At 25.9% G+C, this 18,390-nt stretch overlaps 1 long non-coding RNA gene across 2 annotated transcripts; it reads right to left on the minus strand.

Moving 5' to 3' along the window:
* Positions 1-1,614: 1,614 nt before the first annotated feature.
* LOC132935175 (uncharacterized) lies at positions 1,615-7,818 on the minus strand. Of its 2 annotated transcripts, XR_009663182.1 has the most exons (4): positions 7,784-7,818; positions 5,450-5,602; positions 4,848-4,958; positions 1,615-2,004 (listed from the first exon to the last, which is right to left on the minus strand). It is a non-coding gene; the product is annotated as an uncharacterized LOC132935175 (long non-coding RNA). The 2 variants fall into 2 exon arrangements; XR_009663181.1 differs by lacking the exon at positions 7,784-7,818 and having other exon boundaries at positions 5,450-5,710.
* Positions 7,819-18,390: the final 10,572 nt, after the last annotated feature.

Here is an 18,390-nt window from a genome sequence, read left to right on the forward strand (position 1 = left end):
ACACCTATATGGCTATATATTAAGCGTTATTTATTATAATATATAATTATACATTTATGCGCAATAACTCCATGAACTAATCGCCCAGCGAGGACGGGAATGTGCTGACACAACCCTTCTGGTATATACACAGACAGAACCCGTCACCGGGTCACCGACCCGTGCCCCCCGCTAGACGAGTAGAGCAATACTGTGTTGACTATCATCAATAAATTAGACAGAACATCATATAAAACCGAACGTCGAAGTTAACAGACGTTAACTTTCCGAAATCTTTCTTTAATAAAATCATCTTTTCCTTAAGTGGTGTAATCTTTTCACATAAAAGGACCGTTCTAAAACGTTATCAACATTTGAGTGCTGAAATTAAGAAGGTACGAGCTCAACAGTATTAATCCAGGTATTAACAATCATGAGATATAATTATTTTGTGTTAAATTTATTTAAGTTAATATTAATAAAATAATGTATTGATGTTTAGGTACAATCTTTATATAATTGTTTTGGTAAAAAATATATGCTTTTTGGCGATTAAATAGATACAAAATTAAAATAAATATAATAATATAAGATATTAATCGATCAGAAATATTGTGCAGATAGGAACTCGCAAGCAGATTGCCTGGATGGCTTAAAAGTAACAACCAAAAATGCTCAAGTACTTTTAAGTCCGATTTTTTGTACCTATAGGTATGCAACGTAAATATCATAAAATATAATATTGTCCCCCCGATCCACCGCTTATCCAGCCCACTACTGATCATACTACGGCAACATTCACTCTCAATCACGATATCATATTATTAAAATTAAAGCACGTTATTACTAATTTCTAGTCGCGTAACAATGATTTATACAAATAATAAGGTATCAACAAAAATTATGTGATATTCCAATAAAAACACTCTGCCAAACTCCGTGTAAAAAAAAACGATAAGTAGGTATACAAAATCGGCTTTAAAAGTTGTGATATTTATAGCTAAGTCTTTGAACTATAGATATAATTTATGTTAAAATAATCTGCTGAATAATATTGAACTTAGCTTGGTGACGTAAGTTAAAAATTTCAAAATACTATTGCATAATGAGTACATATACTCGCTATAGGTAGGTATACTATCATTGAAAAATGTACAGTGTATATTACTATAACCAAGTCTTTTAAAGTCACCAAGCTAAATTAAATTATTTAGCAGACTATTTTAACATAAATGATATCTATAGTTCAAAGACTTAGCTATAAAATTATAATACAAATTTTAAAGCCATTTTTTTTCTCACATGGTGTTTAGCGGAGTGTTTTTGTTGCAGGGATATACAAGATATATTGAATTTTAAATCACACCATCGTGTTAAGCACATAAATATACTTAGGATTATGAAAAACAAAATTCTGAAATACTATCGTAAGTTATTAAAATTATTATGTAAATCAAACTACTTTTACACGTAAAACATGGGCGGTCGCTCACTTGTCCGCTCTATGACTTATCTGGATAAATAATAATTTTTTTGACTTCGGATTTTTACAAAAATATTTTTATTATTTCTACCACAATAAAACATCAGTAAACTTAAAATTAAAAAAAAATGTTGTGTTGTAACTTCAAAAGAGGGCGGCATTTTCAAAATACTGATAATATAATATTGTTAGGGGCGGCAAAATTTGGTTTTGACTAGTTCACTATTTTCGCCTGAGCCGGCCCTATGTATGTTTGTCCACTCTATTTCTCGAGAACGAGCTAAACGTACAGAAATAAACAAAATATAATAATCTGAATCAGGATAAGCTCTAATTTATTGTGCATGACGAAGAGCATTTTCAAAAATTTGGTTGGTCGCCGCCGCAGCGCATTACGCGCGACGTGTATCATTCACGGAGGCGGCGGCGTGGGGTTCGTAAAACATCGTCTGAATGACAGTCTAGTATTTGACTCATATTGACTGTAGACTGTTTAATGTTCATTTAGTAGACCAAAATTCCAAAGTAAACAGTCACGTTATCTAAAAACTAGATTTACAAATAAATTGGTAATTTTGAATATTTCCAAAAACAATTTAATACAAAATATATACAATTTCTAATTTAAAATTGTCAGTTTATATAAAAAAAAAATGTCATGTTCTAGATACTACTCTATAGTAGATACCTACTTGTAACCCAAAATTCTTATATATATAAAAAAAATGTTAAATTGTTGATTAGAACAAAAGTTATTTCATTTGTCAGGTTTTGCTGTTACATTCTATATAATATATTATGTTATACCTAACTTATAAAGGATGATGTGATTTAAACATTATTTTTACAATAAGTTGTAATATATTATTATTAAATTTAAATTTAAAATTCATTTAATTAATTCAACAAAAAAAAAATGATTACTTTCAATACCACGCTTGGGAAATATACGAGTATTTATATTATATTGATACAATTATAACTGTTAGGTACCTAGTAAGATACCATTCCCTCCTATGTAGAATCTAAGACCTACGTTACCTACTTAGATATACCAAATTATAACACGTTTAATATAATTGGTTATGAGTTTATGACTTCAGACTAATTTATATTATATACTTTATATACCTATATAATATTATAAAGTGTCCATTTTTCTACTTTTAATGTTCTACCATATGAAGTAAGGCTATAATAGAACCATAGTGCAATAGGAACCTAGTTGTAAAAGGTACTATATAAAGGTACTATGTAAATGTCATAATGTAGTTGACTCATGAGTGATTTGCTTAGAAATAAGATACAGGCCACTTAAATCATGTTTTAAGTAATTTTATTTTACAATTTAAAAATAAAAATCTTATCGTTAAATAGGTAATAAAAATGTGAAAACCACGATAGAAACAAAATTTAAAAATATGTAATTGTTCCCGTCATTCTGTCTCTGGCATAAAATTGAAATTAAATAAACTGCACCTTTTTGCATCAAATGAAATCACAACAAAAAATATATTTAGAAATGTAAAAATATTCATTGAAAAACCGATTTTAATAAAAAATTACACAATGTATTATAAAAATTATAAAAAATATCCTATTATAAAAAAATGTCATAAACATGACGTTAAGAACAAGAATAAATAAACTTTTAACAAAACATACACAATTAAATATTATACCGGGTAATTCTTTTATCATTTAACACTCATTATTTTAAAAAATATAAATGTTTTTGAAAAAAGAATAATTTTTAACTATGACAACATACAGTTTTATTTTCATATTCCAAAGCAGAAGTATTTGAATACACACAGGGATGGGCAAGTATACTTTAGAAAAAATTAGTCAAAGCCTATGACGCATAGGATTTTATTTAAATTTTATTTATACACAATTAGATAGGTTATGAATCTAGACAAATGCATTTAAATTTAAAATTCCAAATATTAGTATAAATATATTATAATAAGTCAATCGTTAAATTAAATAAATAAATAATGATAAAAATAAATTATAGATAGGTATCATATCATATTCTTAAAGACGTAAAGTCCCATTCAACGTGTATGTGTGATGCGTCCCAGTACACAGATATAACTTAATATGACTAATAGGTTGAAAAATAATTTCGTGCAACTTGCACTGCAATTAAATTATGGATTTATAAATTTAAATTCACAGTGCATATTATTTTACACATATTATAGTATTATATTAAAACATAGTCAAACAGTCACGGTTGGTAAATAGGCCAGTAAAAATTAATAAAAAATTAATTTTTTAAAGTATCGAGTATTTTTTAACAAAATTATTTTGTGAAATACTCGATACATAGTCTAAAAATGTATCTCGTTACAAGATACTCGATACTTCATATAATTGTATCGAGATACAAGATACAAGATACGTATCTTAGATACTGCCCATCCCATGATACACAAAATAGAATTTAGGACGAGTAGATTATAATAAGTTATTAGTTACAAGTATTTTAAGTTTTGAAGAGCACACGAGGTTACCCCACAACCTTTTGGTCCAATACACCGCTCATCTCAACTTTAAAACTTTTTATGCGCCAACAATTGGTTCATAATAAAATAATCACCTAGTGTATATTTATCAAAGGTAAAAATTAAATAACGGTATTAACAGAATGACTGTGCGGATTTTATTATACATCCATGTTTAAACATATATTTCAACTAATTTATAATTTATTATGATCATCTTTATATCAATAAATAATCCATAAACATTTAAAATTAAAATGATTTCAAAGTAGTGTATTTGTATACATTTAATTAAGCAATACAACTACCTACCTATAATCAATTTGTTTATTAGAGATTATTTAAAATTTAAATAAAAAGTTAAAAGAAATATTATTTGACTATTATTCTGTTTTGAATGTTTATGAGACTTATCATAATTCAACTGTAAATAGATTAAATAAAATATATAAGTACCTTATAATATTTCTATCACATTTTTCCTTTATTAATGCCTCAAAGATAAAATTGTTTAAAATCAGAGGAGCATTTGACTTTATGGTGTGGTGGAAATTAAAAGGGAATTAACCATATTAATGAGTATTTTGAAATTTTATTTTTTATAAAGCTGTATAACTTCAGGTCGCAGGGATGATTATTTACCTGAATTATACAACTACAAATCCCCATATATCTCATCTACTCAATTGAATAATTTGTTCAATGCAAGACTATATTTAAAATATTTTTTTTTTTTTTTTATTATTGAACTAAAGCTCGGCAACTAGGGCCATTAGCTGTTGTAGGGGTTATGAACTGTGGTAGGAGTAAGGTTGGTACGGTAGGTTGATTTTACGATTGTTATTTTTTAACAAAATATATTAACTGCTTACTTTTTATTTGAGATGTGTAGGAACATGTTGGTATTTATAGGTATTCCATAACATTAATGTCCATTACAACACATTTATTGAGTTTAGTATTAGGGCTAAGAACTGCACTTCCTAAAATAAACAAAAATTGAAAAATATACATAACTATTAAATTAAATACTATACTTAAACTAAATTGAGACTAATAAGGAAAATCTTAGTACGTTAAGACTCTTTAGAGACTGATCATCATGCAATTATTTAATATCTGTCTCAATACATTGACCTGAATTTGGAATTTATTTTGTAGTCTAAAAATATATTAGGTATACAGTTCAAATTAATGCTACATTACCTACCACTGGTATATTTTAAAATCATTTATTAACATTTTATCGTGTATCCAGCCCAAAAACATATTTATTTTAAAAAAACTATTATAAGTAATTTGAATAAATTGAATATTATATTTCAAAAATAAAAATATAACAAAAAGTAGAAAAGTAATCGTATTCCTCATTAGTACGTAGTTGATTAAAATCGACCAGATAAAATATTTTATTAAATACCAACTACACACAATAAATCATTTTCTAACACATTACACATCATGAATTACTTACATAAACATTTAATGAAGACAATTTGTTCAATTACTAGTATATTACATGCTTCAGTATACTTTGGTATTTGAATCCAACATTTTTTTTTAGAATTTTTAATCAATTGTTTTTATTGGTTTGGAAGCTTATTACAGTACAAGGTTGTGTTGTATTCTATATTGACACCGTAAAATAAACAGATTCTTAAATTATAATGGATTATATAATAATTTTTTTAGCATCGCAGCATTATATTTAAAACGACCGTCCTATTGTTAATTTTGGAAGCTACTAATTGTTGTCAGCTAGTAGCGAGGCTGGGCCAGTTTATGATTTTTTTTAACTCAGTCAAATTAATATGCACCAATAACAAAAAATTAATTTAACTATAGGTTAACTCAGTTAAGTTAAAAGTTAATACACCTTTTTTGTTAACTTTTTATCAAGTTAAAAAAAGTTAATTTGTTTATACAATGCTAGGGTACTTAATTTTTTTCCAACCCAAAACTTAATTAAAGGATATAGTGTTAATACTTCATACAGTATTTCCATAAAAGTTATATAGATTCGAATGATATACATTTTTAACTTTAAACAATTTACGATACATATTTTTTGACATGAAAACAAAATTGACTGAAATAATGATATATTATAAAATTAAAAACAAAATAAATTAACTTAACTTACTTCTTAAAATGAAAAATTAACTTGTTAATTTCACGTTAATAAAGAAAGAAATTTAGTAAATTAACAGTTAAGTTAATGAAAAGCCAAAAGTAACTAGTTAATGCCTAGCCTTGACTGCTTCACATATATATTATAAATTATAATATATAGTGTTGATATACGTAAGTTAACTACTATGAGCACTAGGTATACTACTATGAGTATCCCATATAAATTATTAAATGTTTAACTAAGCACACAAATTGTACTGTATGTACTGTAGGTATACTACTATATTAACTTTTTGACTCGTTAATGCCCAGCCTTGGCTGCTAGGTTGGCTGTATCTGTTTACATTGCACTTAATGCAAACAGATATAACAAACCTAGCAGCTGACAGCAATTAGTAACTTACTAGCTTACAATATAAACAATAAGATAGCTCTTATTTGTGTATTATAAAATCAGTAATTGCAGTAAAGAACTGAAAAAAATTAAAATTAAGTTATGTTATAGAATTCTACTGTTTAAACAACTTTTAAAATAATAAATTACGCATAATGCTTCTAATAGAACACCTTATTTTTGGTTGTCATACTATTATCGACAAAATTTGAATAAATTAAAATACTATCATAAGTTATATTTTAGTTTTTTGTTTTGCTTTTAAAATAAGAGAATATATTTTTCAATCAATGGCTTGATGTATAATAAGCAAATTACATTGACACATGCGAGTAGGTAAGACATCCAGTGATCGCCCTTAACATTATTTAATATAGTTAGGTATTCAAATACCTATCATGTTCCTATAATAATCTCATAATTTATTTGTATAGCAAATTAATAGATTTAGCTACCAATCATTGAACAGTATTGTATTTAAATTAAAACATTTGAGTTATAGCTTTTTAAAATCTTAACTGCCATCAAACTAACAAATTAAGAATGACAATACTTTGTTTAAGTCCTCATTTCTCAACAATTTAAGATAATTTACTAAAATGCTAATTATAAGTAATTTAAGAAAAATACTAAAACTTTATTTTAAAAAAAAAATGTTTGTGTTGAGTAAAATGTTTTGACAATTGTTTGTAGATTTTTAAAATCTAATGTGAAATTATAATGTTTTTAATTTACTTAAGACGCCTGGTGCCGATGTCATTTTGTCCTCAAAAATACACTCTGAGGGAATAAAGATACCGCCTTGTGGAATCAACCAAATTTCATAATTGCTAGAGGGAGATATTCTACAGCCCGCATCGATCTCTGTTTTTCAATATTTTATTTTCAAACTTTATAATATGTCTAAAAAAATATAAGATAAAAAGCATTTTTTACAAATATTTTAATACAATTACTTGTAATTTAATACAAAATAAGAGATTGATGCGGGTTGTAGGAAGTCTTCTTCTTTCAGATGAAAAATAGTCATCAAAATCCGACAATTCTACAAAGTCTCAGAGTTATAACCGTAAAGTCATTTTTTTCTCGATATAATACATCCTATCAATCCCCCCTAAATAGGTATTGGGTAATAGAATAGTAGAAAAGTAATTATAATATAATTGAGGTGGCAACTAAAATATAAAATTTAATTTTCAAATTTTATAGAATTGCGGAAAATTTGAAAACCCTTAATATAACTTATAATTCATAACTATTCATGCATTTATAATAATTAACCTTTAACAGTGACATCTAGATCCTTTTAAATCATGTTTGATTATATTTTATATTGTATTTTGAATCCAAATGTTTTTTACTTGATATAGGTAAACAGTTAGTGTTTTTTTATATGTTATCAATTTAGCTAATTTTGTGTCGCTTGCTATACTGGCACCTTAAACAGAATAATCAGTATAATTATGTTAAGTATAATATATATGTATTAATAAAAAACACTATAAGACATAATATATATTGTATCTTACCATAATATATAGATTCGGCAATACAGTACAGTATCATATTTGTTTAAAATTAAAATATTTAAGTTATACATTTTAGATTCTGAGTGAAACGATGAATGTATTGATTTTACAATGATGTGTGTTTTTTTTTTTATTTTTTTTTATTTTTTTTTTTTATTTTTTTTTTTATTTTTGTGTCTGTGTACACGATAAGTAGTCGAAATAATGCTTCGATTTTCGACTTCAGTATCTTGTTCGATGGGAAAGTGAATATCGTTGGTGCATTGGGGAGGTCAAAATTTTAATTTCCCAGTAGTTTTCAAAAGCGATGTGAAAAACAAAAGAAAAATTAAGGAAAAACGGGAATTTTTACGCAAAATCGATTTTTAACAAAATCGATTTTGGTTATTGGTGTAACTCTAAAACAAATGACCGTACATGCATGAAATTTTCACTGGTTGTTTATATTAGCATTTTCTATACACCATAAAATTTTCCAAATATTTTGACTCTTTTTGAGCTGTTTACAGCCATTGTCAGTTTTCAATTTTTTTAGTTTTTTTTTCTATAAATATCAATAAAATTTTATCTATTGAGTAAAAAAGCTTGAAAATTTAATAGAAGAATCCTAGTTTATTGTTTCAAAGGCAGATGAAAAAAATTAAAAATCCTTAGTCACAGTTTTTAATTATAAGCATTTAAAGTTCAAATTTTGACAAAATACGGAAAAATCACGAAAAATAGCAAATTATTTTGATGAGAATTCATAAAAATTTTTCTTTTTAAATCTATGATTTGAAAATGTAATATAAGATTACTCATAAGTTTGTCTACCTTTATCAAAAAAAAAATGTCTAGAAGAAACTTAAATTAAATTTTTATGAGCGTCTGAAATTTATATTTTTACAACATTTGATATTTACTCGATTTCTCATGTAACGATTTTTTTATTTTATTGTAATTAAAAAACGAATGACTGTAGATACTTGAAAATTTCACTGAATGTTTATATTAGCATTTTCTATACACCATACAATTTTGAAAATATTTTGACTCTATTTGAGCTGTTTACGGACATTGTCAGTTTTCAATTTTTTTAGTTTTTTTTTCTATAAATATCAATAAATTTTTATTTGTTGGGTAAAAAAGCGTGAAAATTTTATATTAGACTCCTGATATATCGTTTTAATAGCAGTTGAAAAATATTAAAAATACATTTGCACAATTTTTTTTATAAGCATTTAAAGTTCAAATTTTGACAACATTTATCAAATTTATAATTTATTAATTATTTTGTGGTTAAAAATTTATAAAATGTTTAACTTTTATGGCTAAGGATTGAAAATTTAAAACAAGGCTCCACGTTAATAGGTTATATATAAATTACTTTATTCACAATAATATCATCAAATATACTTGGTAATATCATAGGGTGACTGACCGTTTTCGCTCAGAATCGTTTTTCTTATACAATGATATTATATCATTGAATTCAAATTTAACACCATCCATTACAGTGACCCACTTGTAACCTACCGTACAGCAGAGCGACATCCACTTATCCACCTTTTTACTGTTTTAACTACTATTTGATTAGCAAACATTGCTTAAAAATATGTTTATTGAAGCCTGAACTATGGAGGCTTAAAAAACAAAGAAACACGTCATTCATTACCTACCTACTCGTCATCGATGTTTTAACTTATATAAATTGTCAAATCTCAATAATGTATTTTTTGATATTATATTTCTTGTATCATGCAGGTTCGGTGTTCACTATCATTTTGTGTGTTGATAATTTATTGATAAGATGATTTGAAATATTTTTTTTATAATTGATAAAGAATATTATAATACTTTGCAACGTTTCGCTCTTCGAACGAATGTACGTCCAGCCATGACAAAATAGATGGTGCCGTACGAGAAAACAATAATAAAAAGACGAAAGAAAAACGTGTTGGTGGTTATTTGTGTGTTTGGATACAGACATAAGAGTAGAGAAAAAATAACAAAACAAACGTCGGCTATCGCGATGACGACCGGATGATGGTGGGGTGCTCGACGCTCGTAATTACGTTAAATTACATTTATTTATTAAAATTCACAAATAAACTTATAGGTGCGGAGATAGGAAAACGGAACGATTCTAGTTTAGGAACCTATCGATTTTCAAATTTTTTTTTTTTTCCCAAATTGTGTGTTTTAGGGTACTTTCTAAGAATGTATAAAAAAAATTCCGGACAAATTTAGTTTTGAAGTTATTGATCGGAAACTTCAAAAACTTCATTTTTTCGTTACGCCCATTTTCTTAAAAAAAAAAATACTTAGAATTGAATATTTTTACCTAACATACTTAGAAGTATGGGCAATGGGCATGCCTATACGCGTGTTGCGGCACTCGTCGCTACGCTCCTCGGCGCCGTCGCTCCGCTCCGCAAATCGAAATTATCCCTGGACCAAATTCAAAATTTAGCCAGGTAACTCACATGCTAATTGCCACGCTTGCTGTTTAGACTGTTTAAACTAAATTGAGTACTTAATCTTCAACTTACCGAAAAAATGAAGTTTTTAAAGTTTCCGATCAATAACTTCAAAACTAAATTTGTCCGGGCTTTTTTTTTTTACATTCTTATAAAGCACCCTAAAACACACAATTTGGGGGGAAAAAAATTTGAAAATCGATAGGTTGCTAAACTAGAATTATGCCCGAAACACGTATAGTTTGTCACATTACAACTTTGTTATCATTTCTATCATTTTTGGTAATATAAATGAATAACAAATAACAGCAGTATTGCAATAGGTATATACTATGTTATAATAATTATATTATAACGTAGGTAACCTAGGTACTTATTTTGTTTAGATATCGTTTTAGTTCCAAATTCCAAATTTTTTCATGCTTCCAAGATCATTATTTTATCCATTATTTGTTGACAATGTGTTGTACAACATATGTGTTGACAAATTATATTTTTACAAAGTGTAGGTACCCACCGAATATGAAATTACAGTTACACAAATTTGTTTATTTACCATTCAATCAATTTTATCTGGCCCTTGCTACATTTTCAAACAACTTTTTCAACTTCATACAATCTTAAGGTTATTCTGTAGGATGGTAAGTAGTAAGTACCTACTACCCATACAGAAATGTCATTGTTCTTAAATAATAAATTCGTTCAATAATCGTATGGCCAGTGGCGTAGAAAGGAATTTTCATTGTGGGGGGGAAGGCTATATATTTATAGTTTTTAAGGTAAATCACAAGGTAGTGCCCCCGCACTAATATTATATATAAAAAAGTTGGCAAATTTTCAAGTGGGTAAGTGGCTGAATAGTAGGGAGGTGTCTGCTGTCTAGATAAGTAAATCTAGAAATGTATTGACAATTATAGAAATAAAACTTAAAAAAATTAATATTTCTATTAATAGTTAATTTTAATTTTCTATTTTCAATTTTCATGTATAGAAAATAATAAAATAAAAAAGTTTTGTGAAAATTTCAAGTAGGTACCTACGGTGATTAGTTTTTGAATAGTGAATACAATAAAATAAGAAAATTCCCACGAGATTTTGTTAATTTACGGGTGAATAGGTATAGGTATCCAATGTCTAATAACTTATAAAAAATATTGTTGATTTACGTTCAATTTTTTGTTTAATCTCCACTAAAAAATACTTGTGAGAAACCTTGTATAAGATTTTTAAGTATTTAGCCAAGCAAAAAAATGTTGATAGACAATATTTAAAAAAAAAAAATAATAAATTCAAAATTTTTAAATAGCTAAAAAGAGTCAAAATATTTTGAAAATTGTATTGTCTATCAAAAATGGTAGTATAAACATTCAGTGAAATTTTCATTTATCTACGGTACGGTTTTCTTAGAGTTACACTAAATACCGCTAAATAGATCATGAGTCTCAAAATTTCGATATTGAAAAGTTTGCTTCAGAAAAACAATGTAAACATTCACCACATAAATGTATTTAAATCATTATTATGGTATTATATATTTAAATTAACAAAACAAAAATTAAATAGGTATAAAATATTTATAATTTAATAATAAATTTAAATTTTCATTTTTTCTTTTTCTTTTTGGCCTCTACATCAACTTGATCGTATGCAGGGTTCTGCGGTGTTAAACGTGTTGGATTACTTTGATCTACAACATACAAATAACAACGATAATCATAAACTAGTAGTCTCGTAAGCAATTTAACAAAATTAATATGGTAATCTAAATATAATAACATCAATAATCTTGAGCTAGACTAATTTTAAGAAATTATTATAGTATTGAAACTAGTCTTTTACCAAAATTTTACAAAAATATTAATCAACACAGGTCTAGAAAGTAAGATACATTTTGATTTTGTCGGTTTAAATTTAAATAAATAATTCATTTAAATATTTGGAGTAGGTATGTTTAGGTATCTAATAGCTTTAACTTTAAACCACAATAATACATTTTTAGTTTCACAACATACCTAATTATCATCAGCAATGTTATAAACAACATGGATTATATGAGTATTAAGTATGGAGGTTCCACTTATAAAATATCACCTCCTGATGACGAATTCAACAACTGATATAGTGTACCTCGGGATTGAGTAAGGCACTATAATATTTCTGTTAGATTTGTTGTTTTGTATGCAATAAGTGAGTTATCTTATTGAGTACTCACTTATTGCATACAAAACAACAATTTTGATCAAATACACGGTTACGATGTACTCATTGGTAGGTACTATTGTATTAAATATATTTTATGATATATATATTGATATAATAGTTATTTATTTTAATACATATATTAATAATAGGTCTTAAAATTGGCTAAATATTTTTAAAATGTCATTGCGTATAGTATAATATCATTAATATTATGTATAATAATAAAAATAGTTAAAGGTTTCAAGTCCCCACAGTTAATATTTTTTAATTACAACAATTTAACTAAAATCCTTGTTCTTCGTTTAAATATCTTATCTGGTCCAAATTTGAAACTCTAAATGCTGAACTTTAATATTTTTAGATTTTTGGTTTCATTATGAACTAGAGGGACTTAGAGGGACTTTGTATTAAATGTTCAAGCATATTATATATAAAAATTGATAAATTTTGTCAACATTTAAACAACAAATATTCTTTAAAAAAAAAAAATAGGTATGTCTATGTACCTATCTTGTATATTTTTAAATATCTTTAATAACCGCTTACGAGGAGAGGAACTTTGTAAATGATTTTCAACTTTTTTTATCATTATAAGGTAATAGAAATAAAACAAAAAAAAATCGATAATTGATATCAATAATGTACCTATATTTAACTCATAAATAGTAAAAATATTTTGAAAATTATACAATATACCTATTATATAGGAAATGCTAATGTAACCTTTTGATGAAAATTTTAGATAGGTATTAAAAATTAATTGTATTTGAGTTCCAACTTACAACAAAAAAAGAAAACCGACTTTGTAGAAAACTGATTTTACGTAAAAAATTGCGTTTTTTTAAGATTAAATTATTTTGTTGTAGTATATTATATAAAGTGTATTATATTTTAAATTTCAAGGCAATAAATCTTTTTAAAAAAATGTTTAGTGGAAACTATTTTTGATTCGTAATTTTAATTTAAAAAACCTCCCAATGATTAACGAACAATATAAGATAGCATATTATTATTACGGACTACGCGTATTATAATATTATAATATATTATATTCTTATTTTATATTCGTATACGAATTTAATTTGGTATTTTGTATTATGTGTAGCCATACGAATCTTTTAACCATACGGATATTTTTTGTACGGATATTTTTTGTAGTTATACTACCGGCTAACACAGCTATAATAATACAACTTATACAGTTAAAGTGTTGAATCAGTTAGTTTATAACTAGGTAATTTATAAAGTAACTTAAACGTGTAGGTTATGTATTTAATTTATACTTTAAAACTAGTTATTTTACACATTCCCTGGCATCACTTCGTTAATGTGTCAAATTGTACAAAATATGTACAATATCGTTATTTTACTGTCCAGCATACCTAAATAAATTAGATAAGGCTGACGTCCTTGTAGTCGGTGACCACAATGTTCATGTACGTTTATCGTGTTAAATAATATTATCGTTGTACATGTATTATCTATTATTCTTAGTAATAGTTTTACAGTCACACGCGTCCAGTTTATAAAATGAAAGAAAAGTTTTATATTAGTGTTAAAAATCATACGGCCGAGAATGTTGTAATGAAATTGTATATAAATAAAATAAATATATTATTATTATAAACAAAAATATTATAGGTACTTAAATTATTATACAGTACATTAAAAATAATAAAATATTATTTTTAATTAATTACAGTATAAATATTATAGTAGTTATGTAGTAGTACCTTAATTATAATATTTTTTAAATAACGTTATTATTGCTGTACCTATATAAAAAATATTAAAATAATAGTATTAATTGATTTCTAAAAAAATGTAAATTACGTAATTGTGATATAGTTATGAAATTATTTTTGTAATAATATTATATTATTGTCATTACACATTTTCTATGGGGGAAAATAATATAATTTAAATAAAACAATTTCAAACTTGATTCTTAAAAAAATTAATTTTTAATCATAATATAAAATATTATATATTATTTTATAACAGAATAAAATATTTAAATATTTGAAAATCATTCACTCAACGTAATTTATTAAATTTCACAAACACATTTACATTTATACAAACTCGCCAATAGAACAGACTATAATAATACTCACTGTTGAATACGATGTCCTCTAGTTGGTTTTGCAAATAGATGTTATCTAGATTATTATCTAAATGTGAAGAAACACGTGCAGAAAAATTTGCACCTTATCCACTAGATTGTCATTAGTTATAGATTTCGGGATGTCTTCAGTTTTCTGAAAATAAAAAATCGTAGGTAATTCATATTTAGGTAATCAAACATGAAACAAATTGTCAATAATTAATATTTTGAATAAAAAATCCCTGGTATAATAAAAAAAAATTCCTAATTTTTCAACAATAATAACACAAAACATAAGAAAGAGATTTTTTGGATTTGGTTTATCATCATTTACCATAATATTACTATATTTAAGTCAAAATGTTTGTAAAATAAAATTATTTTTTTAGTTTATCAATATATGACTGCAATACACTACTTAAGTATTATAATAAATACTTAATAAATTATTAATAATCATTTTTTCGGTGACCTTAATGTTATGGTTCTTAATGGTTATTATATTTTTTAATAACTTATTAGAGCGCGGATTTATATGCATTAAAAACCAACCAAATATGCGCTAAATAAATCCTAAATATGCATAAATATATGCACTAAAATGTTAAAATATGCACAAAAAATAAAATTATGCATAATAAAATTAGCAAAAAAATTATCGAACCCTACTATATAAATACTCATCTACTTTTTTTTTTTAGGTAGTTAATCTAAAAGAAAAAAATAGGAATCAATTTATATCAACAATGTATCCTAAAACAAATTATTTAATAGTCTTTAAAATCTTTATATTATTATGTATTTTATTACCCCGATTATTGATCTAAGGTCATATTTGGGAAATCCGTTTATCCCTACAAGTATACCTATATTAATATATTAATTTATTTTGTTATTAATCGAAACTATAAAAATATGATATTTGTTTCTTATATTATAATAGGTACTATATATTTTAAAAATGTCTAAAAAAACATCAAAATATGCACTAAAAGTCTAAAAATATGAAATATACTATTAACATTGTAAAATAAACCCTTAAAATAGAAAAATGTCAAAATATGCAAAAATATGTGTTATTAAGTTTCATTTTTTAAATCGTCATGTCATGAAACAAATTGTGTGCTCACTTAGCATATCATACGATCAACCAGAATAAATATGCAAATGCATACAAATCCGTGCTCTACTTATAACTTACTACCTACTTAATTAATACATAAAATATATCATTGTTATAACATGTCTAAAAATTATTAATCTAATTTGGTAGATAATTAAAATTTGTATAATGATTACTTATTTAGGTATCATAAGTAATAAATAGGTAATAACTTATAAGTTAGGCTCGGATTTTAAAGCATAATATGCTCTTTTTTATATATGTATATGATATAGAAATCTAATTTTTATCCATAAATTGGTTTCATGTCATTCTGATTCCAAATAAACCAATTTGTTTTTGCATATTTTGGGTTTTATTATGTAAAAGTGTTTTTTTTTTCATTGCTTTTTTGCATTTATTCCAGATCTGACATTTTAATACGTTTATTATGCTATAATGCTATAGTAATGAAAAAAAATTTAAATTGAGTAAAGAAATGTAAAAACCGTTCGTTTTTTATGTATAAAAACATATTGTCTTCAATCAGTTTCACAAATGCAAATCGTGCAAAACACACGGTATATTATTGTTAATTTTAGATTATGAGCGGAGCGATGAATGTATTGATTTTATAATGATGTATGTTATTTATTTTTTTATTTGTTTCTGTCATCACCTTTTAGACGGAATGGGACATTTTGGGCGTGGCCGTTTTGGCGTGGCCCTTTTAGCGTAGCCGTTTTGGCATGAAGCCATTTTGACGTGAAGCCGTTTTGGCGTATTATAACGGTTATTATATTAACTAATTTACCATTATAAGTATATTTTTTATTTTTATTTTTTGATAGTAATTATTGTTTACGTATTGTTGGAATTTAATGATAAGTTTATATTACTATGCTGTACTTGTGCCCTATGGGTTTTTAACTAAAGTTAAAATTGACCAGTTGACCAGTCAAAACGTATACTATCGATTAGATCGATTATCTACGTTTTGAATGATTTGTACCCGTTGTCGTTTTCTTATCTGCCGTGCGATAAGTTTATCATTTCATTATTTCTTGTCCTTTAATATTCCTAGCTAGATACAGCATAAATATTTCACACAAATAGTGAGTTTTTACTTTTTATATACATTTAAATCTTTTATACAAGTAGTGAATTTTATTAAATTATTAAATTAATTAATATTTATTGTTGAAATGGGAATGATTCAAGCTGGAAGATATACATATTTATTTCAATTGGAATCAGGAAGGAGTCCCCCTAAAAAGCTCAAAAAATATATTGATACAGACAAACGTCTTTTTAAACATAGTTTCAAGAAGCAGATACACGAGACATTTTAACATATTTAAGAGGTGTAGCACATAATATTTCTTTACAATAATAATGTTTTTTTAGTAAGTTTATTAATATGTCAATTGTATTTTTTAAATTTTTTTAATCAACTGAATTTTTTTAAATCGAATAAATAATAATAAATAATTGTATTTTATTTATTTTTATTTTATACTATAAAATAACCTGAGAAATTTACGCCAAAACGGCTTAAGTCAAAATGGTTTCATGCCAAAACGGGCCACGCCAAAATGTCCTAGATCCCCTTTTTAGAACAGTAAAAATGATTAAATTTTCTTCAATAGTATCTTTTCTGATAGGAAAGTGAATCTATTTGGTACTTTTTTTTTTTGGGGGGGGGGGGGTCAAAAGTAAATAACCAATAGTTTACACAAGTGCAGGGAAAAACCAGGCACGTATCAGGGACCTAGCCTGGGGGGGGGGGGGCAATTCATTTGGTTTAGGAATACCTGTCCAAATCCAAATCTATCTCAGTGTAAATCATTATCATGATTTAACTATCACGATACTATCTTAAATCGTAAATACGTAATATTATTATACACATTTATTAAGTAAGTGGATGTCGCTCTGCTGTACAATAGGTTCCAAGTGGGTCAATGTATAATGAATTGTATTTAACTTGAATTCAATGATATAGTATCATTGTATAAGAAAAAACGATTCTGAGCGGAGACGGTTTTTCAGTCTGGATATTTTATATTTATTATTATTTATTATAGCCTGTAAGTTGAATTGATATTATAATATTATAATAATTTTTTTATTCGTTTCTATAGTGATACACAAAGCATTATAAATTAAAATTGTTAGCGGTTTTTAGTAATTTGTCGGTGGTTTTAAATAATTATTGAGAAAATCGAAAAATTACCTCTCTAAAGTACCATCGTAATCCAATTTGCTAAAAAATAAGAAACAATAGTATGTTAAAATCGAAGCACTGCTTCTGGTAGAAATTTTGTATACAGAATAAAAAAAAAAAAATAAATAAATAAATAAACACCAAACCACTAGCTTCCTCGCTCCGCTCAGAATCTAAAATAGTAGATCATACAATTTTTAAGAAATCTTAAAGTTATAAGTGACATACTAAGATGGACTGTAAACGGGGATTTAGGGGGGGG

This window comes from Metopolophium dirhodum, chromosome 1 (genome assembly GCF_019925205.1).
Source record: "Metopolophium dirhodum isolate CAU chromosome 1, ASM1992520v1, whole genome shotgun sequence".
NCBI classification, from domain to species: Eukaryota; Metazoa; Arthropoda; class Insecta; order Hemiptera; family Aphididae; genus Metopolophium; species Metopolophium dirhodum.